Source organism: Pleurodeles waltl, chromosome 3_1, assembly GCF_031143425.1.
Source record: "Pleurodeles waltl isolate 20211129_DDA chromosome 3_1, aPleWal1.hap1.20221129, whole genome shotgun sequence".
NCBI classification, from domain to species: domain Eukaryota; kingdom Metazoa; phylum Chordata; class Amphibia; order Caudata; family Salamandridae; genus Pleurodeles; species Pleurodeles waltl.
The window spans coordinates 1,205,843,117-1,205,870,122 of record NC_090440.1 but is presented as its reverse complement, the minus strand read 5'-3'; the positions used below and the strand labels follow the sequence as shown (position 1 = coordinate 1,205,870,122).

The following is a 27,006-nucleotide window of genomic DNA, read 5'->3' as shown; positions in this document are numbered from 1 at the left end:
CCGACTTCCAGTGTGGGCTGACTAGTTTTGCCAGCCTGCCACACACCAGACATGTTGACGGCCACATGGGGAGAGTGCCTTTGTCACTATGTGGCTAATAACAAAGCCTGTACTGGGTGGAGGTGCTTCTCACCTCCCCCTGCAGGAACTGTAACACCTGGCGGTGAGCCTCAAAGGCTCACTCCCTTTGTTACAGCACCCCAGGGCACTCCAGCTAGTGGAGATGCCTGCCCCCTCTGGCCACGGCCCCACTTTTGGCGGCAAGGCCGGAGGAGATAATGAGAAAAACAAGGAGGAGTCACTGGCCAGTCAGGACAGCCCCTAAGGTGTCCTGAGCTGAGGTGACTCTGACTTTTAGAAATCCTCCATCTTGAAGATGGAGGATTCCCCCAATAGGATTAGGGATGTGCCCCCCTCCCCTCAGGGAGGAGGCACAAAGAAGGTGTAGCCACCCTCAGGGCTAGTAGCCATTGGCTACTAACCCCCCAGACCTAAACACACCCCTAAATTGAGTATTTAGGGGCTCCCAGAACCTAGCAAGATAGATTCCTGCAACCTGAAGACGAAGAAGGAATGCTGACCTGAAGCCCTGCAGAGAAGACGGAGACACCAACTGCTTTGGCCCCAGCCCTACCGGCCTGTCTCCCCACTTTGAGAAAATCTGCAACAGCGACGTGTCCCCCAGGGTCCAGTGACCTCTGAAGCCTCAGAGAACTACCCTGCATCTAAAAGGACCAGGAACTCCCGAGGACAGCGGCCCTGTTCCACAAAGACTGCAACTTTGCAACAAAGAAGCAACGTTTAAAGACCACACGTTTCCCGCCGGAAGCGTGAGACTTTCCACTCTGCACCCAACACCCCCGGCTCGACCTGCGGAGAACCAACACTACAGGGAGGACTCCCCGGCGACTGCGACCCTGTGAGTAGCCAGAGTTGACTCCCCTGAGCCCCCCCAGTGACGCCTGCAGAGGGAATCCAGAGACTCCCCCTGACCGCGACTGCCTGCTTCAAAGAACCCGACGCCTGGTAAAGACACTGCACCAGCAGCCCCCAGGACCTGAAGGATCCGACCTCCAGTGCAGAAGCGACCCCCAGGTGGCCCTCTCCCTTGCCCAGGTGGTGGTTACCCCGAGGAGCCCCCCCCCTTGCCTGCCTGCTTCGCTAAAGAGACCCCTGGGTCTCCCATTGAAGCCTATTGAAAACCCAACGCCTGTTTGCACTCTGCACCCGGCCGCCCCCGTGCCGCTGAGGGTGTACTTTTTGTGCTGACTTGGGTCCCCCCCCCCGGTGCCCTACAAAACCCCCCCTGGTCTGCCCTCCAAAGTCACGGGTACATACCTGCTGGCAGACTAGAACCGGGGCACCCCCTTCTCCATTGAAGCATATGTGTTTTGGGCACCACTTTGACCTCTGGACCTGACCGGCCCTGAGCTGCTGGTGTGGTAACTTTGGGGTTGCCCTGAACCCCCAACGGTGGGCTACCTTGCACCCAACTTTGAACCCTGTAGGTGGTTTACTTACCTGCAAAACTAACAAACACTTACCTCCCCCAGGAACTGTTGAAAATTGCACTGTGTCTAGTTTTAAAATAGCTTATTGCCATTTTTGTGAAAACTGTATATGCTATTTTGCTGATTCAAAGTTCCTAAGTTACCTAAGTGTAATACCTTTCATTTGAAGTATTACTTGTAAATCTTGAACCTGTGGTTCTTAAAATAAACTAAGAAAATATATTTTTCTATACAAAAACCTATTGGCCTGGAATTGTCTTTGAGTGTGTGTTCCTCATTTATTGCCTGTGTGTGTACAACAAATGCTTAACACTACCCTCGACCACACTACCACAAAATAAAGCATTGGAATTATCTCTTTTTGCCACTATCTTACCTCTAAGGGGAACCCTTGGACTCTGTGCATGCTATTTCTTACTTTGAAATAGTACATACAGAGCCAACTTCCTACAGCTAGGACCAAGGCTAGATCCCTGAACTGGTTGGTTACTTTCTGATGGGTTTTGCACTGATCTCCCCTTAACAGACAGTGTCTGGGTTTGTTGGGTATTTCCTGCTCAATCGCGTCTGTTAAGTATTTAGTTACCGATCCCCAAAACTCCTGCACATTTCGGCAAGACCAAAACATGTGGATAAATTCTGCCTCTGCCTCTTCCTCACCGCATCTCAGGCACTTGGGGCCATATTTATACTTTTTGACGCAAAACTGCGCTAACGCAGTTTTGCGCCCAAAAAATTAGCGCCGGCTAACGCCATTCTGAAGCACCATGCGGGCGCCGTATTTATTCAATGACGTTAGCCGGCGTTAGCCGCCGGCACTGTCTGGTGTGCGTTAAAAAAAACGACGTACACCAGGCAGCACCGGCGTAAGGGGAAAATGGCGTATGGGCGTCCACAAATGGTGCAAGTCAGGCTGAGGCAAAAAAATCGCCACAACCCGATTTGCGCCATTTTTTTACGACGCCCATCCCCCATTGAAATGACTCCTGTCTTAGCAAAGACAGGAGTCATGCCCCCTTGCCCAGTGGCCATGCCCAGGGGACTTCTGTCCCCTGGGCATGGTCATTGGGCATAGTGGCATGTAGGGGGGCACAAATCAGGCCCCCCTATGCCACAAAAAAAAAAAAAAAAAAAATACTTACCTGGACTTACCTTAATGTCCCTGGGGTGGGTCCCTCCATCCTTGGGTGTCCTCCTGGGGTGGGCAAGGGTGGCAGGGGGTGTCCCTGGGGGCAGGGGAGGGCACCTCTGGGCTCATTCTGAGCCCACAGGTCCCTTAACGCCTGCCCTGACCCAGGCGCTAAAATCCGGCGCTAATGCGGGTTTTTTAGACCCTCCCACTCCCGGGCGTCATTTTTGCCCGGGAGTATAAATACGACGCATATGCATCGGAGTCATTTTTTAAGGAGGGAATGCCTACCTTGCATATCATTAACGCAAGGAAGGTGTTAACGCAAAACAATGACGCTCACTCCATGAACTTTGGCGCTAGACGCATCTAACGCCAAAGTATAAATATGGAGTTAGTTTTGCGTTGAATTTGCGTCGAAAAAAACGACGCAAATTCGGCGCAAACGGAGTATAAATATGCCTCTTGGCCTCTGCAAATCCAAAATGTCTCCGAAGTCTGCCTGGCGTCAGATATGCCCTGTGCAGAACTTTTATATTAATAAGTGTGAACTGGGCGTTCCTAGGGGCCCGTGGGGTCTGGGCTAATATTCCCTCCCAATCGCCATCCGTGATAGGGGCTCCCAGGTCCGTTTCCCATTTCTATTGAAGAGTTGTTAGTGGTTTGCATAGTGTTGATAGTATTTTCCTATAAAGGCAAGTCACCGCTTTATGGGGCCGACCCACCAATGTTTGATGATCGCCTCGGTGACCACTCTGTAGAGTAGAAAGTGTCCTGGGGGAATCTGATAACGATTACAAAAGTCCTCAAATGGTAAGAGAGACTGCGCTTCGTATAAGGTGTCCATGGAGGTCGCTTCCACCGTCTCCCACCTCAAGAGTCTCCCCCGGTCTCCCTCATGTGGCACCGCCAGTAGAGATTTCAGTGGTATTTCAGGTGTATAGGGCACGATGCACGGCGATCTGCGAAGATATCGCAGCCAACATTTGTGCATCACTTTCAGCTAGTTGGAGCTGGATGCAGGCGGGGGGCCCAGGCGGAGGACAACTCTGGCCAGCGAGTGGAGGTCTGGGGTAAAAGGGGTGATCTCCCTGTCAGACATAGTACGGCCATCGGGCCAACCATTGTAATTTTCCCATTAAATAGTATGCCTCGAAGTTGGTGACAGACAGTCCTCCCTCCTCAAGTGGTCTCTGTAGTACCGTAAGTTCCAATCTCCACCTACTAGTTGCCCACAGAAAGCCAATGATCATGGAGTTCAGTTCTTTGAAAAAGGCTCTTGGGAGCCATAGCAGGAGAGTTGTGAAAAAGTATAAGAGGCGGGGTAAAGTTATCATTTTCAAGAGCGCCACTCGCCCTGCCACGATAGTGGTAAGGCCACCCAGAAAGTCATACTACTACAAAGTCCTCGCAGAGTTCGTTCCACGTTTCCCTGTAGCAGGTTAAGGCAGTTATGATCGACATGAACTACTAGGTAAGCCAGACAACGCAGTTCCCATTTTAAGTCCTCAAGGTCTGGGGGAGTTGCGCTGTCTTCCATCATGGGGAATAAACTAGACTTTTGCCAGTTCACTCTACACCCAGATATAGTACCAAACCTCTCTAACAGATTTCATGCCGCACGTAGAGCACCTCTTGCATCTCTTAAAAAGAGAAGAAGATCATCTGCATAGAGAGAAATGTGGTGAGTTTGCCCAGCCACTGTTATGCCCCTGTGGGCACTCCCTGCTCTTGCCATACAGGCCAGTGGCTCAATAGCCAGAGTGAAAAGCAAGGGGGAGAGAGGGCAGACTTGTCTGGTCTCCCCTCCACTCGATAGCTCTCCGAAATAGTGGCTCCCGTACGAACCCCGGCCGTCGGTTTCGCATAGAGCAGTCTTGTCCATGCGATGAACTGGTCTCCTAGCCCAAATTTGTGGAGCACCTCATGAAGATATTGCCATTCCAGGCTATCGAAAGCTTTTTCAAAATCAATTGCGAAAATCATTCCTTCTGCTTATCATATGTGTCACTATAAAGAAGGGAAAAGAGGCGCTGTATGTTTTTTGGTGCCCTGGATGAACCCAGCCTGGTCCATGTGCACTAGGTATGGCATATGCCGTAAGAGGCACATACCTAGAGTTTTACTCAGTATCTTATAGTCCACTGACAGCATCAACAGGGGGCGGTACGAGGCGACATTCATGGATGGTTTCCTGGGTTTCAGTACAGGGATAATCAGGGCTTCCCGAGCTGATGCAGGTAGAGTATTACATTCCTTGGCTTCTTCATACAACGCAACCAACCTTGGGCCTAATTTAGTTATGTATGTTGAATAAAATTCAGTCGGGAGCCCATCCGGACCCGTAGTTTTATTTTGCGCCATGCTAGCGATGGCGGCTTTCACTTCAGCTAGTGTAATTGCTGCTCCCAAACCCATTGTCTCTTGTTCTGAGATTGTTGGGGGTGCGAGATGTGATAACAAATTTTGGACCTCCGCCTCAGTTGGCTGAACTTTCCTTGTATAGAGATCAGCATATTAATTATAAAATTCACAATTGATTGCAGTCTGGGTATGTATACTGTGCCCAGTAGGATGGGTTAGTTCAACTATAACTGATCCCTTACGTGCTGGATTCGCCAGCCATGCCACTAAGGAGCTTGTGCGATCCCCCTTCGAGTGCCCACGTGCTATATAGGTTTTATGGTCATAACAGCGCAGTCACTAGATTGTCACCGCCATAGTTTCCTGTGCTGTGAGGAGTGCTGTCTGAAGGTCCGGGTCGTTCGGGTGCCTCTTCTCTAGTGTTCACAGCTCTTGTTCAGCTTTCGCTATATCATGAAGTAGCATCTGATGTTTGCCTGTGGCTGCAGACATGCATTGCCCTTTAATGACTGCCTTAAACACGTCCCATTCTGTCAGTTTTGAGTTTGTCGAGCATTCATTTACCCTGAAGTAAGCGACTATCGCTGTGCCAATGGTGTTTGTAAAAACCTGATCCTCCAACAGTGCTGGCCGGAGCCGCAACGTGGGAATCGTGCCTGGGTACGGGACCACCCAAGCTTAAGTAGTAGTGGATTATGATCTGAGATCGTTCGGGTCAGGTATTCAGTCAGGTGTGCCAACTCGTGGTGAGCATAGAAATGTGCCCAACCTTACATGTAGATCATACATTGGCAAGTAAAAGCATTAATCTCTATGGTCTGGATGCTGAATTTGCCAACAGTCTACTAGGCCCATTCCCTTTGCCAATTTCGGTACCAGTGGGCTATCCGGACAATCGGCGAAGAGGGCAGCGGGGGCTGTGACCTAGCTAATGTTGTGTCTGCTACACAATTAAAGTCTCCCCCCAACAATACAGGTCCCATGAAGTGTGTGGCTAAATGTTCAGAGGGACATCAGGAACCCCGTTTGGTCAGTATTGGGCTCTTGGGACCGTATATGCTGCCCAGTACTATCTCTCTCCCATCTACCTTTCCAGTAATTATAGTATAGCATCCGAGTGAGTCTATGACAGTCGCAGTGTGTTGGTATGGTGCCCCATGTTTAATCCATATTAAAGTCCCTCTGGCATAAGCCGAATAAGTAGTATAGTATACCTGGCCTCTCCACCATTGTTGAAGAGCGCTGCCCTCAACGGCATCTAGATGTAGCTACTGCAACACTGCTATTTGGATTCTCCGCCTAGTAAGGTGTGAAAATACCTTGTGTCTTTTAGCCTTGGAACGTAACCCTCTAACATTCAACGTGAGGACCCTGACATTCAGTTTAGTATCCATTGAAGGTATAGTGTAGTAGAACACATTGGCCAATGTAGAGGCCCCAGTTCCGCCAGAAGGGGAACCCTTCTCACAGCAATGTGCATATATGACACATCTAGGCAACACAAAACAATCTTTCCTTTAACCAAGTAGAATTTTCCTCAGCTCCCCGTCCCCAGAGCGAAAAGTGTGATGTTCTTGCCCAAACAAACAACCAAGAGTCAAACGTGTTCATGCCATCTATCTTTCAGGCTACACTGCGTGGGGGTTGTCAGTTCCGTTAACATGCAGCAGGGCACCCCCCAGCTCCCATCTCACCCCCATTGTGATGTCTGCAATGTAGGATTGATGCAAGTTCGTGTAGTAAGAGTGTTGTTGCAGATAGTGTGGGTGCATGGCATATCTGACTTCATGTCGCCCGGCAGGAGTCAGCCTGAGAGAGCGTCAGGGGTCTTTAAATGAGTTCATCTGCAGCTCTCGGCTGGGCTTCTAGATAGGTTTGTCTACAGTGCCTGGGGTAACCCCTGGTAAAACCACGCTCGAGCAGGCAAAGTTATGGTCTCGCTGTCAGAGTCTGTCTGCTCCTTAGTCACCCTTTGGCTCGGAGACATTGTGCTCAGCGACGACCCACCCAGCGATACGACCGCCGCTACCATCCTCTGTCGTTCCTCTTGCGCCTCCTCTGCTGTGGGTGGGTCAATCCTGGGTGATGGCTGTCACCTGCAGGATGTAGGATGGCGCTTCCTCTTTCTACGCTGGGAAGGACTGCTCGGGCCTGTGTTAGGCAGGAGCTCTAGCCAGGATCATGCTTCTTGTGGTGTGGTGAAGAATTCCACTGCATGGAATATGAGATCTCCAGATCCCTGAGTTTCCGTTTCACAGAGGTAAAAGCTGCTCTCTGGCATTGGACTTCACTGTAGAAGTCAGGGAATATCGATATTTCAACCATCAGACCCTTGCCCAGCAGCCGACAATCATAGAAAGCCTGCGGCAGTATGTAATCTCGATCCCTGAAGTGAAGCAGCCGCGCTATCACCGGCTTTGGGGGAGCTCCCGGAAGCGGTGTTTCAACAGGCACTCTATGGGCTCTCTCCAGTGCAAAGAAGGGGGAGAGTCCCTCTGGGGCCACCACAGTTTTAAGCCATTCCTGCAGATAGCACACCATGTCTGGGTTTTCAACTTTTTGGGGAGGTCTGACCACCCCAATGTTGTTGTGTCTTCCTCTGTTCTCTGCATCTTCTGCTCTGCTTTCTAGTGCTTTTAAATGGGCTTCAATGGAAGTCAAGCGACCATCTGCTAGAGCCAACGCAGGGGTTGCAATTGAGATTTCCTGTTCCGTCGTGACAACTCTCCACTAAGCGCCAATAGTCGTCCCGAAGTAGGCCAGGATCTATACTTAGGGTGTCGATTTTCACCTCCAGTGCCGTTCGTGAGGCTGCTATGGCCCGAAGAACGTCATGTAGCGTTGGCGTGGGGGTTGTCATTGCCACTGTGGGTTGCACTATTTCCTCCGCTTCATCACTGTAGGAATGTACCCTCTTTTTGGCCTGTTACCCCCAATTCCTGCCTGATGTCAATGTGTTTTTGACTGTGTCACTGGGATCCTGCTAGTCAGGACCCATATGCTTATGGTTTATGGCCTGCTTTTCAGTATGTTTCACTGTTCTCTAAATTGTCACTGGAGTTCTGCTAACCAGGACCACAGAGCTCATGCTCTCTCTGTTTCCAAATTTGTCCTTACATACTGGTAACCCAGTATTCCACTCCAAAGTGGCATACGGGTCATCCCTTATAAGTCCCTAGTATATGGTACCTAGGTACCCAGGGCATTGGGGTTCCAGGGGATCCCTGAGGGCTGAAGCATTACTTTTGCTACCCATAGGGAGCCCATACAAAGGCTTCTACAGGACTGCCATTGCAGCCTGTGTGAAATAGTGCATGCACTATTTCACAGCCATTTTCACTGCACCAGGTCACTTATAAGTAACCTATATGCCAGGTCTTCCAACCCTGAAAGCTGGGTGCAAAGTACCTGTGTACAAGGGCACCCCTGCTCTAGCAGAGGTGCCCCCACTTTGTCCAGGCCTATTTTCCTGGACTTCGTGAGTGCGGGGACGCCATTGTACGTGTGCACTGGGCATAGATCAATACCTATGTCCAGCTTCACAATGGTAACCCCGAATATGGCCATGTAAGGTAAACAACTGGGAATTGTACCCCAATACTGATGCCAGTACAGGGGTGTGGAATTTATTAAAATATCTACTTGTCCAGGGGACAGGTTGCTTCTCAAATCTACTTGTCCTGTAAAAAGATCTACTTGTCCCTTTGGTGCCATGTAGTGTGGCGACAAATTATGGCAGCAATCTCATTATGTAAGAGCTCTGATAATAGCCTCTCTGATTATGCCAGGGCTACTACCTTAGTAGGGCTTGAATACTTGCAGTTTCAATCCCTACTGTAGCAATTTCCTTATTTTGCCACCTTTCTGCAGATCTGCATACTGGGGCTGGAGGAAGCAGTAAGCAATAGATACAGGGCTGGAATGCCTTTGAGTCTGCAAACCTACTAACCTGCATGTTTTAAAGATTTTCACCAGCTTCTCTCTAATATTTTCCCATAATAAGAAAGGTTGGACATTTACTCCTGACAATGGCAGAATTAGAACTTCTTCCAGGGTTGGGAAGAAAGTGGCTGGAGGGAAAATGAACTTGCAAATGCTCAATAGATTTTCACATTAGCAAATCTACACATCGTATTTACCCATGCTAAAATACAGTTCACAAATATTTTATAGGGGTACGACATATACCATGGGAGCACTTTTGTGACTTTCTTTAAGAATTTGGGGCCACATGTCGGTAGGTTCAGATTTGCGATCCGCAAATTGCGAGTCGCAAAGGCTTCGCAAATGCCCACCTCATGAATAATCATGAGGTGGGTCGCAATTTACGACTCCCTTGCGAATGGCGGCCCTCACAGGGATGGTGGCCTGCTGGAGACAGCAGACCACCATGTCTGTGACTGCTTTTCAATAAAGCAGTTTTTTTTTTTTTTGTAATGCAGTCCGTTTTCCTTAAAGGAAAACGAGATGCATTACAAAAACGAAAAATGAAACGTTTTCGTTTAATTTTTTCAGAGCAGGCAGTGGTCCGCTCTGAAAAAATGTTTACAGTGACATTCACAATGGGGAAGGGGTCCCATGGGGACCCCTTCCCTTTAGCGAAAGTGTTAGCACCCATTTGAAATGGGTGCAAACTGCGATTGGTTTGCTCCCGCGGTCACAAAACAATCCTACATTGCACTGCGAGTCGCAATTAGGAAGGGAACACCCCTTCCTAATTGCGAATCACAAACCCGTTTTACGATTCGATAACCAGGTTACCGAATTGCAAAATTGGGTTTGTGCATCGCAATGTGCTTTTTGCACGTCGCAAACAGCGAAAGTCGCTGTTTGCGACATGCAAAAAGCTACCTACATGTGGGTCTTGGTCCCTAATTAGGTCTGGTGTTAACAAAGACATTTTGTTTTTATTAAACTTCTATTTCTCTCTCTTTCGGCTGGCTTTACTGTGAGTGATCGCATTCTGCTCTTCCACAAGGAGCATATTGGCACACAAAGTAGTTTTGTTCAGTGTCAGGAACTACAGTGGCACTCAGTGACGTAACGAAACTGGAGGGTGCCCCTTTGCAAAGAACATGGAGGAGCCCCCTCTCCAGACTCACTCCGGCCAGGTGCTGTGCTGAAGGGGCCCCCTGGAGGGCGGCTGTGGGGCCTTTGTTATGCCACTGGTGGCAACGTGTGCTTTTAGAGTTCAAAAACTTTTTTTTTTTTTTTTGCCAGTGTTTGTTACAGTGTTGAGGGCCTGGTAGCTCCCACAACAATAAAGTGTTAGAAAAGCCATGTCAAAACAAGACACACATTGATGAAACTAAAAGACTTCTAAAAATATGTCAGATCAGTTGGCTTTGTCAGTGTTTGTTTATTTTCATGCTTTCCATAATCATGTTTAAAATTGTTACACTGATTTTCCATTAGAAATATTTTTGGGAAATACTAGCGTGCATCAACACATTTTACTAAATGACACTTCATTTGCATCTAATCAGACAGCATTCTGGGAGCATTATACTTAGCCTCATAGCCTAAACTTTTCAAACATGTGTATACACTTTTTTTTTTTTTTTGTACTGGAACCAACGTCAGTAGTGACCTTAAAACATCTATTTACAGCACTCACCCTAATAATGAAGGCTTTCAAATAATGAACCATAAATACAAGTTCGAACAGCATTATCTTTTGGAAACACATTACCTCAACTGCAGAGAGTTCCACTCTCTAAACAGGCAGCCAAAGGGTTTGTGCTGCAGAGGGTTGGGCCTACTTGTCCCAAGGACAAAGTAAACATAAAAACTTGTTGCCCTTGACCCCAAACAAGATGTCCCGGGCGATAGGAATTCCACATCCCTGCAGTATTGGTTGCACAATCCCATGCACTCTGGGGGCTCCACAGTGGACCCCTAGTACTGCCATACCAGCCTTCTGGGGTGTTCCAGGCAGCCCCAGCTGCTGCCACCTCACAGACAGGTTTCTGCCCTCCTGTTGCTTGAGCATCTCAAGCCCAGGAAGGCAGAACAAAGGACTTCCTTTGGGAGACAGGTGTTACAACCTCTCCCTTTGGAAAAAGGTGTTACAGGCACGGGAGGGTAGCCTCCCGGAGACTCTGGAAATGCTTTGAAGGGCACAGGTGGCGCCCTTCCTTCATAATCCTGCCTATACCGGTTCAGGGACCCCAAGTCTTGGATTCCAAGGTGGTGGGGCACTCTGGGAGCATCTGAGTGGCCAGTGCCAGCAGGTGACATCAGAGCCCTCTCCTGATAGGTACTTACCTGGTTAGGTGACCAGTCCCCCTTTTAGGGCTATTTAGGGTCTTTCCTCTGGGTGATTCTTCAGATTCGGATTGCAGGAATCCTCTGCATCCTTTACTTCATCTTCTTCTGACGGAACCGCAGCTGACCTCTCTAGGAACTCTACAAACTGCAACAAAGAAGCAAAGATGACTTCTGCAACATTGTAAATTCAGCTCCTGCCAGCAACTGCAACAGTTTCCAAGTCATGCATCCTCCGGGGACTGCCTGTCTTCAGCCTGAACCAGAAGAACTGAAGGAATCTCCCGTGGAGTGACGGAGTCACTTCCCTGCTTCAGCAGGCACCTCTCTGCAGCGAGGACCAGTGGAGTGGGTTCCCTCTCCAGATGACGAGCGTAGATCCAGCAACATGGGCGGTGGACTAAAGTGACTCCGACAGCACCAAGGTCCATCTGTCCAACTTTGGTGGAGGTAAGAGATTGCCTCCCCATGCAAGACAGTACCCCCATGCACTGCATGACTTGCAGTTGCCAAGGCTTGTGTGCGACCTTCCACAAAGTTCTTTGTGCACAGCACAGCTTAGGCCCCCACAGCACTCCATCCTGCAACGCACAGCTTCCTGAGTGGTTCTCCGGCGGCGTTTGATCCCTTTGTGTCATGCTGCGTGGGCCTCCATTTGCGCCTTCTTTTTCCCTGTGCTGTGGGACTCTTGTGCACGCTGCCTGCTCTTCTGAGCGCTCTCTGAGTTGCTGAGAGCCCCCTCTGTCTCCCCCTCTGGGGTAGAGGCCACCAAGCCCCTCCTGGTCCTGGGCAGCTCCATCTTCTGCTAACTCTGAGTTTTGCGTGTGCCAAGGCTTTTTGACGCCTTTTGACCATTGACGCAAACCAAACTGCAATCATCCATCCAGCTTGGGACATCTTCTGCATCAACCAGAAACCTGCATATGACTTCTTGGGTGCATAACTGATTTTGTCTTCTCACCGGTGGTTCTTGTTTTGCACCTTCATCTGGGTTAGCAGGGGCTCCTGTTCTCCCTGGACTCTTCAGTGCTTCTTGGACTTGGTCCCCTTCTTCCACAGGTCTTCAGGTCCAGGATTCCATTGTTGCTGTCTTGTAGTCTCTTCTGGTTCTTGCATAATATTCTATCACGACCTCTTGTGTGTTGCAGGAAACTTACTGTGATTTATTCCTGCTTTCCTGGGCTCTGGGGTGGGTTCTGTTACTTACCTTTGGTGTTTTCTTACACTCCCAGCGCCCCTCTACACACTGCACTTGCCTAGGTGGAAAATCGACATTCACATTCCGCTATTTTAGCCTACGGTTTGTGTTTCCCCTAGACCCATTGCAACCTATTGTGATTTTCACTATTTGCACTATTTTCTGACTGTGTACTTACCTGTTTTTGGTTGCTAGTTATATATATTATTTATATTACTTACCTCCTAAGGGAGTATAGTCTCTAGGGTTTTTTTGGCACTGTATCACTAAAATAAAGTACCTTTATTTTTGTAACACTAAGTATTGTCTTTCAAGTGTGTAAGTACTGTGTGACTACACTGGTATTGCAAGAGCTTTGCATGTCTCCTAGTTCAGCCTTGGCTGATTTGCCTATAACTACCTCTAGACAGCCTGGCTTCTAGACACTGACTACATTTCACAAATAATGGATAACTGGACCTGATATAAGCCTCCTACTATCCCTGGTTGGTCTGGGATGCAGGGGACCTACCAATTCGCCATCTCTCTTCTTAAGGGCCTTTCCCATTTTGTGCTGTGTTGGTGGTTGGCTCCTGTTTTTAGGTGTTCCCCCTGGCAGGCTGTGGAGCCCACCCCTATGCTGTGTGCCTGCGCACTGCGGGTGACAGCCGTGCTGTAGCTTAATTTTGTAGTCTAGGTGAGCTTAGAATCTAGTGCTTCTTGGACCTCTTTGATTGACCGTGTGTGGACCGCACCTGCTTTAATGAGGCCTGTGAGTAGTCTGATTTGTTGGTGATAGTACACTAGGAAGGAACGTCAGCAGCTGCCTGGATCTCAGGGGCCCGATCCATCAGGCCCCAAATGCAGCCACCCCACATCCACAGTCGGGGCTGCGGACCAGTTCCTCGGTGCACTCACCGCAAGTCTCTGGTGTAGCAGATTTCTCCCTTCCCATCACCGGAGGTCTTAGCGGGAATGGATGGCCGCCATCTTAGGTTGGCTGCTTCTCGCCGTTTCGGTCACGGTTTTCAGGCAGTCTCCAATGTCATATGTACTGTCTACTAAGCTTCATTGAGTCTTGGGGGTCTGGAATGGGACCCCCGAGTGGTGGGTCTGATGTGGATGTGGTTCCCAGAGCTCCGGCGCCCTGCTGCCTAAGCCATTAGTTGCTTGGCCACGCCCCCATGGGTCCCTGGATCCTATGCAAGGAGGCTGTATTTCTCTGAAGGTGACAGGACCAGCACATGCTGTTTCTGGTAGCTGACCTGGGGGGCCTGGTCAGAAAAATAAATCTGAATTTAATAAATGAAAATGACTGAATCAACAAAAATCCAGTAAGTGGAACTGGAGATATTGAATTTCAAAGTTTTAGGTTAAAATAGTGCCAAGAAATAAGAAGCAATATTCGGGTTACCTTGTCAGGCGGACAAGGACAAATTCAAAAGTTCAGGACGATGGAGCCAGTTAGGCACACTGAACCACAGTACCCTAAATCCTGGTTGGGGAGAGCTGTGTCGATCCGCGTCGAAGATATGTCCCGCAGCTGAGGCAGTGTTTTTCATCCGAGATGTGGCAAGGCTTTTTTGCAAGGTCCTCCTGCTTTGATGTCAAAAATCTTGTTGATGGGCTTAGTCATAAATTCCTTTTATTTGGTATAAACCTTAAAAGTGTAAAAACAATAGAGTGTACAAATTCATTTAAAAAAGATTCCCTATTCAATAATACATTCACATACCAAATTCTTGATTCAATCTAATTCTGGTTAACCCGCTCTACTTACATAATTCATTAAATTATTCCACCCTTAAACCAGTTTCATTTCCCGACTAATTCTTCCAGACGCACCATGCCAACCAAGTTATCCCGCATATAATTCTAACAAAACTCAGGTTCTTACAATTTCATAAAGTGCAATTTCCAATATAAAGTGCTCAGCATTTTACATCTTGCCTCGCTATAACGTGGCAAATCTTCTATAATACCATCCACCAATATAATTTTTAAATAATCAATGATAGAGTTTAAAACTCTCCATTCCCCTTTGCTTCCTACATTATGCCGGACCCTATAAGTCCGGTTAAAACCGCTCTTAAACCATTTAAAAATAGGCCCAGCGCACAAGTTACATTAAAAATCACATGTCTATAAGTAACCTCAGCGCTTGATCCCGGTTAATAATAATATATTCCTTAAAAGTTGGTTTTAAAAACGTACGCATTTCTAAAAACCAGTAACAATCCAAAAGTAGGTGTTGCATACTATATTTCTCTTGTAAGCCACGTGTGCATAGGCCCTGGGTATCCTTAAGAAATGCTTTTACTTTAGGATCCCTATAGCCTGAATTGAACCCAATACGGAACTGTAACACTAAGGGCCTCATTACAACATTGGCGGTTGGCCGAGACCGGCCGCCAATATTTGACCGCCAGTCGGCCGCCTATGCGGCCAGGAACTCGCTGGCTGCATTTAGACATCCCCGCTGGGCCGGCAGGCGGAAACAGAGTTTCTGCCCACCGGCCCAGCAGGGAGCAGGGCCGTAACATTGCAGCCGGCTCCTAATGTAGCCGGCGGCAATGTGGCCGTGCGGTGGGTGCAGCAGCACCCGTTGCGCAATCCACTGCCCGAAATTCGGGCAATGGCTTGCGCGATGGGACTGTGCCTGGGGGCCCCTGCACTGCCCATGCCAAGTGCATGGGCAATGCAGGGGCCCCCAGGGGCACCCCGAGTCCCCTTACCGCCAGCCTTTCCATGGAGGTGTCCACCGACCGCCACGGTTGAAATGAGGGCCTAAGTCCCTTAATCTTGGGTTGGGTAGGTCCCTCTATATAGGGAAAGTTTTCCAGATTCCTCCATCCGCCTACCATAGCCTGAGTTGAAATTTTGCTCTCTAAATACATCAGATCTACTTCTCTTGCCCTTACCTTCGCCATTATTCGTAGATTTTGTTTCGAGATTTGTGCACCACACCACTGGTTGCCGGGTAAGCCTAAGAGGACGCAGATCTTTTCTAACCGTCCTCTCACTTGTAACGCCCAATGTAACTCACTTCTTGTTATTTATTTTTTTCACAATCTTGCGATCTTACAGATCCCTTCATCTATTATACTCAACCAAAACTTCAGTGCAGCTTGTAGACCCTGGTAAGTCCATGCCGTCAGTTGACATTCTGCTCTTATAGCTTGTAGCATACTTGATGGGGGCAATGAAAGCATACGCTTTACGCAAATGCTTTCTTCTGTCTCCCAGTTTAGTTTCCCCGAAAATGTTAAAACTTCCACCCCATATTGAAACTGGGGACATACCATGGCATTAAAAGCAGAAATAACCGGCTGGAGGGAAGGACCCCCATATTTACTACTGAATTGTTTCAATCCCCAAACTGATGATAAAGCTTTATTTTTTAGGGCTTCAATATGATCTTTCCATCTCAATTGTGCGTCACACCACATGCCTAAATATTTATATTTTTTTACCTTCTCTATTTTTTCTCCCCCTAGACGGTAGGTGAATACACTTTTCTCTTTCCCTAAAGACATTATTTTCCTTTTATCCATATTTACTACCATTTTTTTCCTTTGACAATAGGAGTAAAACACCTCCAGTTTCCTTTGTAGCCCTAACTCCGTCATATCCATTATCACTAGATTGTCAGCATATAATAAGCAAGAAAGATGCACGCCATCCATTTTTGGGCTTAGGCCTTTAACCTCCTGCAACGGCCTTGGCAGGTCTGACAGAAATAATGTGAATAATATTGTGGCCAACACACCGCCTTGGTGAAGACCATTCCTTATGGGGATCCTTTTTGAAAGTGAACCAATCGTGTCTAAAATTACTTGGGCCCAATTTTGTAAATGCAGACCCTGAAGGAGAAACAATACATCAAAATCAATCCCTAACTGTTTTAGCATATCCCACAATAATTTCCTATCTACCAAATCAAATGCAGCACAAAAATGAACGAAACAGCAAAACAGGCTTCCTTGCATTTCAATTGATTTTTTTGCTAGTGCCCACAGACTAAAGCAGTGGTCAATTGTCAAGTGCCTTTCTTTAAATCCACCTTGTTCTCCTGGTATCAAATCATTATCCTCTGCCCATTCTTTAATTACCCCCAGCAATATCTTCATAAATACCTTTTCACCTACGTCTTATAGGCTTATCAGCCGGTAATTTTTTGGTTGTGTTAGATCCTCCTTTTTATGAATCAGTCTTATCATGGCACCCTTCCAATTCTCTGGAAAACGGCCATAATAAAAAAAATTACAAAACGTAGTGTGAAAAAATGTTGTCCACCAATCAATGTTCTTTTTTATTATTATTAGTGGGAGATTGTCTGGACCTGCTGCTTTAGTTAGTTTCAAAGCTGCAATAGTTTCTTTTATTTTTTGTGGGACAAAAGCTAATCTCTTGTTCTCACCAAACCTCCTAGTAACCCTATCATCTTCCTCATCATCAATACCTTTGTATATAGTAGACAAATATTTATGCCAGTCCTCTTCTCCAACCAAGCACTGCATCGTTCCTGACTTTTTCCCCTCCCTTACCAACTGCCAAAAGCCCCTTATATTCAGTGGTCTTATCACCTCAATCATTGTATCCCAATTTTTATTAACATATTCCCATTTCCTCTGTCTTATAATTGGTTTGTAACTTTGTTTTGCCTGATGGAGCTTTTCTTCTGTATCGACGGAGGGTCTTATCTTACATTCCCTTTCTTTTCTTCGCATCTCTTGCTTTTTACGCCTACATTCCCAATTAAACCATATTTTGCTAATATTCATCTGATATGGTTCTCCCTTCATCTATCACTCTTGTGGTATTTTTAATTTGTTTTTTAAGCAGTCAACCATTAACGCTATACCCCTATTATAGCCTTTAAACATATCTTTTGGATCTTCTTCCATACTAAGGTTTGGATAGTTTACTATCAATTCATTGAGTGCTTCTAGACTGCTTTCTGTAAGCCGAGTCGTTATCCTACGAGGGTACTCAACAAGCACTATATATTCCTTTTCTCTTTCTTTTTGGGTTTTATCAGCTGATCATATTATTAAGCGGAGTGGCCAATGATTGCTGCCCTCTATATGCTTGACTTCAAAGTCCAGCACTTCTCTAAAAAAACAGGTGTTTACAAAAGCATAATCAATAGGGCATACCTGATTGCCTATGCGAAAAGTCTGTTTTGCCGGACGATCCATCTTTATACGTCCATTTAGACAAAACATACCTAAGGATCCTAAGGTTCTTACTAAGGACAAATCACAAGCAGAACATTCTACATTTGGAAAGATGCTGTTAGGGATTTGTGCAGCTACCAATAGCTCTTTGCACAATTTATCACTGCTATTGGGATCAAGTTTATGATTAAAATCTCCCAGCTTTAGAGTCAAATAACCTGTTTTACCAGTACATAGTAGTTCCAAATCTTCCTGAAACAGACCCCGCTGGATATCATAGTCATACATGTTCCCCAGTTGTATATAGACATTGATTATCATAAGCTGTTTAGCACCTCCAATTACGTTATGGAGATCTACCTGGCCTGCCAATAACCAGCGACATTTGTTTTTTATTTCTGTAAACTTATTCGCTATTCTAGTTGAGGCTAGGGTTATCAGGCCCCCTGATGGGCGTCCTACCCCTTGCCATGTTGCTCCCCTAAAAAGCCTCATAAAACCATCTACTAGTTAAGGTTCGTCGCACAGCCAAGTTTCCTGGAAGTACATTATATCATACTTTTCAAACTCTCTTTTAAAAAGATCTTGTTTTAAGTGTTTATTATAACTTCCCAAATTCCAGGATAAGATCAAATGACTGTGCGCAGGGCTTAATTCCTAATCCACATCACTCAATTCTCTCCTACTATACTTATCATTGGGGTTTTCAAGGGGCTCAAAACGATTCATCCACTGTCGGTCGTTATACTATGTAACTACGGTTACACTTAAACTGCCATTATTTCCATCCACGCACCTTCTGCGATTTTTATTATCTAGCAAATTACACTGCACTTGATTTGGGAACAGACCTACATGACACATGAGGGCTCTCCTATCTTGTGTCTCACCCTCTAACTCACTTTGCTGCACTAATCTTACACCCTCATTCATTAGCTCCGCCTCTGCTTGCAGTACCAATTGTCTAATACAATCAGAGTAGAAGAGTGCTTTAGTCACCTCTTCCCCCTTCGGACTTAAAATAAATTCTATTTGCTTTATATCATCTGACTCAATCTCACATAGGCTTGGGCACAAGGCCATAACTTCTAAAAGGCGGGTACGATTCAAGGGTTTTAACTTCCTACGCTGTTTCCTCCCAGTCTCTCTTCCCCAAGGCTCCAAATATATCCACCTACATTTCCTTCCACTAGGACTTTCCCGCTCCCTCTTATTCTCAGGGCACTTAGGTGAAAACGAAACCCCGCTCTTCACAGGGCAAATTGAATTATCTAATTCTCTGCACCCCCCCTTCTTGCTGATCTCTTAACATTGTTCTCTCCCTCTAAGCTACTACTTTCCACTTTTTCTTCTAATTCTTCCATTACTTCCATTTCCACTTCTACCCCTAGACTACCCTCCTTTCTTTTTCCTCACTGACTAACTTCTCTGTAGGGTATACTAGGTATTTTTTATGACGTGGCTCCTTGCTCTAGGGCTACTACTTCCCATTCTTGGCCACAGTCAGTCCTTAATGTGTTAGCATGAACTGCCTGCACTATCTTCCCTCTCTCCCTACGGATGTTTTGCTCCCAATGTTACCCTGCATACTTTGCTTCCTACATTGGGGTTTACTGTGTAGACTATGCAGACCATATCCTTTTCTCCCCCGTCTGCGATTCCTCTGTATCACCAGCATTGGTTGTTTGGAAACATATACTTACTGTTGATTTAATGTCTGTATTATAGTTGTTTCCCCTCCTTTATTTTGTTCAGGGGGATCAAGGGTGTCTATTCCTTGATCCCTTTTTTCCAATACAGGTCGTACTAGTGCTGGCATACTATTAATACATTTCAGATCATTTGTTATCCCTTGCAATTGATGTTTATGTTCTTTACCCAAACTATTATTTGCTGTCAGCACTTCTAAAATTGCTTGCAGGGTCTTTTGCATTAGGAACATTACATCTAGTAGTGACTCGGCGGGTACGGCACTGGTATCTAATGCAAATGCAGACTGTCTGCACAAGGGGAAGACGGCAGAAGTGCACTTATTTCGCTGTCCTCTCTGCCAAGTCCCCCCAAGCCTCGTACAAGCCCCTCCCTCTGTGAGAAGGTAGCCTCTTTCTAGCCTTGTTACCCCCACTTTTGGCCTGTTTGTGAGTGTATGTCAGGGTGTTTGTCACTGTTTTCACTGTCTCACTGGGATCCTGATAGCCAGGCCTCAGTGCTCATAGTGAAAACACTATGTTTTCAGTATGTTTGTTATGTGTCACTGGGATCCTGCTGGTCAGGACCCCAGTGCTCATAGGTTTGTGGCCTATATGTATGTGTCACTGGGACCCTGTCACACAGGGCCCCAGTGCTCATAGGTGTGCATGTATATGTTCCCTGTGTGGTGCCTAACTGTCTCACTGAGGCTCTGCTAACCAGAACCTCAGTGGTTATGCTCTCTCATTACTTTCAAATTGTCACTGACAGGCTAGTGACCATTTTTACCAATTTACATTGGCTTACTGGAACACCCTTATAATTCCCTAGTATATGGTACTGAGGTACCCAGGGTATTGGGGTTCCAGGAGATCCCTATGGGCTGCAGCATTTCTTTTGCCACCCATAGGGAGCTCTGACAATTCTTACACAGGCCTGCCACTGCAGCCTGAGTGAAATAACGTCCACGTTATTTCACAGCCATTTTACACTGCACTTAAGTAACTTATAAGTCACCTATATGTCTAACCTTTACCTGGTAAAGGTTAGGTGCAAAGTTACTTAGTGTGAGGGCACCCTGGCACTAGCCAAGGTGCCCCCACATTGTTCAGAGCCAATTCACTGAACTTTGTGAGTGCGGGGACACCATTACACGCGTGCACTACATATAGGTCACTACCTATATGTAGCTTCACCATGGTAACTCCGAATATGGCCATGTAACATGTCTATGATCATGGAATTGCCCCCTCTATGCCATCCTGGCATTGTTGGTACAATTCCATGATCCCAGTGGTCTGTAGCACAGACCCTGGTACTGCCAGACTGCCCTTCCTGGGGTTTCTCTGCAGCTGCCAACCCCTCAGACAGGCAGCTGCCCTCCTGGGGTCCAGCCAGGCCTGGCCCAGGATGGCAGAACAAAGAACTTCCTCTGAGAGAGGGTGTGACACCCTCTCCCTTTGGAAAATGGTGTGAAGGCAGGGGAGGCGTAGCCTCCCCCAGCCTCTGGAAATGCTTTGTTGGGCACAGATGTGCCCAATTCTGCATAAGCCAGTCTACACCGGTTCAGGGACCCCTTAGCCCCTGCTCTGGCGCGAAACTGGACAAAGGAAAGGGGAGTGACCACTCCCCTGACCTGCACCTCCCCTGGGAGGTGTCCAGAGCTCCTCCAGTGTGCTCCAGACCTCTGCCATCTTGGAAACAGAGGTGCTGCTGGCACACTGGACTGCTCTGAGTGGCCAGTGCCACCAGGTGACGTCAGAGACTCCTTGTGATAGGCTCCTTCAGGTGTTAGTAGCCTTTCCTCTCTCCTAGGTAGCCAAACCCTCTTTTCTGGCTATTTAGGGTCTCTGTCTCTGGGGAAACTTTAGATAACGAATGCATGAGCTCAGCCGAGTTCCTCTGCATCTCCCTCTTCACCTTCTGATAAGGAATCGACCGCTGACCGCGCTGGAAGCCTGCAAACCTGCAACATAGTAGCAAAGACGACTACTGCAACTCTGTAACGCTGATCCTGCCGCCTTCTCGACTGTTTTCCTGCTTGTGCATGCTGTGGGGGTAGTCTGCCTCCTTTCTGCACCAGAAGCTCCGAAGAAATCTCCCGTGGGTCGACGGAATCTTCCCCCTACAACCGCAGGCACCAAAAAGCTGCATTACCAGTCCCTTGGGTCTCCTCTCAGCACGACGAGCGAGGTCCCTCGAATCCAGCGACACCGTCCAAGTGACCCCCACAGTCCAGTGACTCTTCAGCCCAAGTTTGGTGGAGGTAAGTCCTTGCCTCACCTCGCTGGGCTGCATTGCTGGGAACCGCGACTTTGCAAGCTACTCCGGCCCCTGTGCACTTCCGGCGGAAATCCTTCGTGCACAGCCAAGCCTGGGTCCACGGCACTCTAACCTGCATTGCACGACTTTCTAAGTTGGTCTCCGGCGACGTGGGACTCCTTTGTGCAACTTCGGCGAGCACCGTTTCATGCATCCTCGTAGTGCCTGTTTCTGGCACTTCTCCGGGTGCTACCTGCTTCAGTGAGGGCTCTTTGTCTTGCTCGATGTCCCCTCTCTCTGCAGGTCCAATTTGCGACCTCCTGGTCCCTCCTGGGCCCCAGCAGCGTCCAAAAACGCCAAACGCACGATTTGCGTGTAGCAAGGCTTGTTGGCGTCCATCCGGCGGGAAAACACTTCTGCACGACTCTCCAAGGCGTGGGGGATCCATCCTCCAAAGGGGAAGTCTCTAGCCCTTGTCGTTCCTGCAGTATTCACAGTTCTTCAGCCTAGTAAGAGCTTCTTTGCACCAACCGCTGGCATTTCTTGGGCATCTGCCCATCTCCGAGTTGCTTGTGACTTTTGGACTTGGTCCCCTTGTTCCACAGGTACCCTCAGTCAGGAATCCATCGTTGTTGCATTGCTGATTTGTGTTTTCCTTGCATTTTCCCTCTAACACGACTATTTTGTCCTTAGGGGAACTTTAGTGCACTTTGCACTCACTTTTCAGGGTCTTGGGGAGGGTTATTTTTCTAACTCTCACTATTTTCTAATAGTCCCAGCGACCCTCTACAAGGTCACATAGGTTTGGGGTCCATTCGTGGTTCACATTCCACTTTTGGAGTATATGGTTTGTGTTGCCCCTATCCCTATGTTTCCCTATTGCATCCTATTGTAACTATACATTGTTTGCACTGTTTTCTAAGACTATACTGCATATTTTTGCTATTGTGTATATATATCTTGTGTATATTTCCTATCCTCTCACTGAGGGTACACTCTAAGATACTTTGGCATATTGTCATAAAAATAAAGTACCTTTATTTTTAGTATAACTGTGTATTGTGTTTTCTTATGATATTGTGCATATGACACTAAGTGGTACTGTAGTAGCTTCACACGTCTCCTAGTTCAGCCTAAGCTGCTCTGCTAAGCTACCATTATCTATCAGCCTAAGCTGCTAGACACCCTATACACTAATAAGGGATAACTGGGCCTGGTGCAAGGTGCAAGTACCCCTTGGTACTCACTACAAGCCAGTCCAGCCTCCTACACCCTCTCTTCCATTCTCTCAGAGCCAGGGCAGGACAGGGGTCCCTCATCTAATCTTATACCACCCCTGGCTTGCGGTGGGGGGCATGAGGATGAAGATTGCCTGGATTCCACTGAAACCTTACGCCCACTCGCCTCCTCTAACCCCTCCTCTAGGAACAAATCCTCCATCTGCAATGAGTCAGAGATCTGAAAGTCATTCCTTCTGGGTCGAGCAATTTTACTCTGATTAGAATCAAAGATATTATTTCCCTAGGATGCCTGTGATATATAATGAGTCTTTTTAAAATATTTCCCAACAAATTCTTTGATTGATACTCCCAGTGGGGTCCCTAAAGTGTTTTTCACTGCTGTCTCCGTTGTCTCTCTGGATCTCCTCCTGATCCAACAACTGGGGTATATTTCCTCCATCACCTTCTTCGTAATTCCCATGTACTACCTCTGGAAGCTTTGCTCACCAGCATACTGTGTACTGTATATTGTATACCAGTACTGTTTTAGGTACTGGATAATGTTCCACAATAGTTCACAGTACTCCACGAGCTACACTGTAGGGGTTCTTTTAATTCTTAATTAAGCAACGGGGGTAGCAAACCGCACTGGTCTAGTACCAGCCGCATCCTCACCGCCACCAGGAGCTAACTGCCAGCTAGAGCCACTACTGGATCTATTTTTTCCCCCCAGAGTGTCCAGGGCCCTCAAGTTGGAGTCAATGTGGCTTGTGCTCCTCTGGAACTGCAGGCCAGGACCCACTGCGCAGCTACAGCTGTCCATATTGTCCAAATGCACCACAATACACAATACACAATATCCAGGAGTTTCCTTATATATACAGATGGGGCTCAGAATCGAATCCTTCTCTTCCTATTCCTTGCGAATCGACTTCCTCGCCACCAGAAAATTCCACCCCCGTTACGCCTTTCTCGCAGTACTCCCGCTTTAATGGTGCTTCAATGGTGACTAGCTCTTCCGCTTTTCCACGGTGTCCACGCTGTCCTTCTCACGGCACTGGCGCTACCACGCCCCCTCCTGCTGCTGCTACTGCTTACAGTTTGCTGTGCCCCTTATTCCACGCCAACCCTGACCTTACGTTCCCCTGGGCATAAACACGTCGGCGAAAGCCCAGCACCCCCCAAACCACAACAAGGCACAGAATATGCCAGAAGGCAGGGGGCAGGTCACAGGCACGGGGGCACAGGAGCCAGCAACACTCTGCGCAACACAGCTTGGTGGCAGAGGCAGCGATGGCAGTGGCAGAGAGGGCTCGAAATACTTTTCCGGGCCGCAGCAGAAAGCAGAAAATGGAATGCTGCTTGGAGGTATGCAGGTTAGGTATGCGCTATGCACTTCTTGCCGGTGTGCTGGAGTGCCGGTATGCAGGAGGTTTGTTGCTGGCTGGAGTTGCTGAGGCTATTGATCCGCAGCAAAAGCAACAATGAAGCTGAAGCAGCAGCAGTTACGCCCCCTTTGCCCCCCCCGCAAGCCGCACCGGATCAAACAGGCTGCTCCCATAGGGGTCCATGGGAGGAGCAGAAAGCTGCAAGGAATTCCTGAGGGAGCGTGCACCGCACCGCGCGTCTCTCTCTGCTGCAGCTGCTACTGCTGGTCTTCAGACTCTTCCGGTTCCCCAAGCTTTGCTGGGCTTGTGATGCAAAGGCTGGTGTTGAGGATGCATTGCACAGTCGAGACGAAGTGTCAGTTCCTATGAACCGTGAAGCTGCAATGTGAACTTTCGTCATCATCATTGATGCTGCCGTTGATGGGAGAATGTGCCAGGAAAAGTGTTGTGTAGTGGCCATTCCAAAGACGATGCATCCAACCCGGGATGCGGCAATGTAAGTCTGTTGCGATGGGTCCAGTCCACATAACAGCGGCAATGTGTTGATTCTGCTCGAAGATGTGCTGCTCAGCTGAGGAGGTGTGTTGGTGCTTCTCAGGAATTAGTCCTCAGCAGGGTATGCATCGGTTCCACTATGAATGCACCTTAAGCTCACTTCCAAGGGTCCCAAACTGGGGTTGCACTATTTGGCAGTGTAGACTCACAGATAGCAGAGTTCAGGAGCAGAAGCAGGGTGGTTGAAATTCTTTTATGTCCCTGAGGCCAGCAAAATAGTCTTTGGAGTAACTTTGTGTTCTGGATTCAAGTGGTGCATGTCCAGTGTTTCTCACCAGGCAGAGGGCAGGCAGCAGGTTAGTACAGCAGAGCAGGAGTCTAGCAGAGTGGCAGTCCTTCAGCAGCACAGTAGTCCTTCTTCCGGGCAGAGTACCCACATGTTCAGAAGTGTACTGAAGTGGTGGTGTTAGCGATCCAGTTCGTATACCCTGTTAATCCTTTGAAGTGAGGCATTCTCAGGACTTTGAAATGCATAGAGGTATTGTCCTTCCGATCCTGGCTCCAGATTTGTGTGGGGTCAGGACACAGCCTGTACAAGGTGTAAGTGAAGCTGTGTCCAGCTCTCCCTCCCATCCTGCCAGATTGGCCCATTCAGTCACACCTAAGCACCTATTGTGTGAGGCTATCTAGGGGGAATACACAAAGCCCAGCTGTCACCCACCCTAGACAAGTGAGCAGAGACAGGTAGCAGGCACCAAATGGCTAAAGTAAAAACATTCCAACTTTCTAAAAGCGACATTTTTAGAATTGCAGTTTAAAGTCTGACTTTCCCATAAGTTGTGATTTTAAATTGTGATTCCAGAGACACCAAGTTTTAAAGGTTTATCTCTTCCAGATTGTAAATTATACTTATAAAATGTAATATGGTAATCCCAATTTTATCCTGTGAGAGACATGGGCCTTACAGTAGTGAAAAACGACTGCCAGGACATGTAAAACGTAAACATACATATCCTGCCTTTTCAATACATTGCATCCTGCCCTCTGGGTTGTCCAGGGCCCACCTATATAAAAAGGGAAGGTTTGGGTCTGGCCAAAGAGCGAATTTGGCAGGTCAACATGGCAGTGTAAAACAGCATATATAGGCACTGCTATGGCAGGACTGAGATATGGTTAAAGGGCTACTTACGTGGGTAGCAGAATCAATGCTGCAGGCCCACTGGTATCATTTAATGTGCAGGGCCTGGTTACAGGTATTACCACTTTACTAGGGACGTATAAGTAAATTAAGTATTCCAATTGGGGATAAACCAAAATTACCATGTTAAGGGAAGAGAGCACAAGCACTTTAGCAATGGTTAGCTGTGATAAGTTGCACAGAGCTCTAATGCAAGCAAAAAGGAGGTCAGAAAAGTGGAGGCGGTAGGCAAAAGTTTGGGAGAAGACCAACCTGAGACTGTCAGGTCTAACATAGGTGTAGTGTGGACTAGCAGATCTCATAAATAACTTGTCTTTAATGATCTTCTTTATCTTATTCAAAGAGAGTGTATATGTTGTACAAATCAATTTGGGTTGATCATCTCCTGCCCAGAGTTTTAAAAGTGTTTCTCTTTTTTTATTACTTACTCTCTTATGGACCGTGTGGATGATTTTATCTGGATAGTTACAGTTTCAAAGTTTACAGGTCAGATCATTTGCTTGTGTGTCAAAAGTTTATATTTCACTACAATTTCTTCTAATCCTTAGAAATTGGCCAAAAGAGAGATTTGTTCTTAAGACTTGCATATGGTGACTGTCGAATAATAATAATAAACTATTCTGATCCATAGCTTTATAATATGTTTTAGTTCTTAGCTGGTCTGCATCAATTGTTATTGTCAAATCAAGGAAGGGGGGTTCTTCATCTGATGAGATGGTCACAAAGATTTATCCATTTTGAGAATTCCAAGGCATCCTCTTCATTGACCCTCCAATTATCAAAATGTTCTTGATAAATCTGTGCCAAAGTTCGATATTATTATGTGGCCCACTCCATAATAGAAAAGTGGGGGGGGAATTTCCGTGTCTCAGATCTTAACATTTCATCTACAACTGTGAGTGTAGCACCTTGTGGGATGTTTGTGTACAGGCCTTCAAGAAGAGATGCAGGCCCTGAAACAGTAGGTCTCTCCGGTGGTGGTATCTCCTCTTTGTGGATTTTAGTATGGGAGTAGAAATAAGGTGTTCTGGGTTGTTGGTGAATGATGAAATCCACCTCTTCTTAGTACTCCATCCAGACACTTCAGCTTCATGCACCATATCCAGATCTTCTGTTGAAGCCTAGG

At 47.3% G+C, this 27,006-nt stretch overlaps 1 protein-coding gene across 1 annotated transcript in view; it reads left to right on the top strand.

Annotated features, from left to right (window-relative positions):
- LOC138283564 (ATP-dependent RNA helicase DDX25-like) overlaps nucleotides 1–27,006 on the top strand; it is a 1,306,790-nt gene that overhangs the window by 808,830 nt on the left and 470,954 nt on the right. The window lies entirely within an intron of this gene.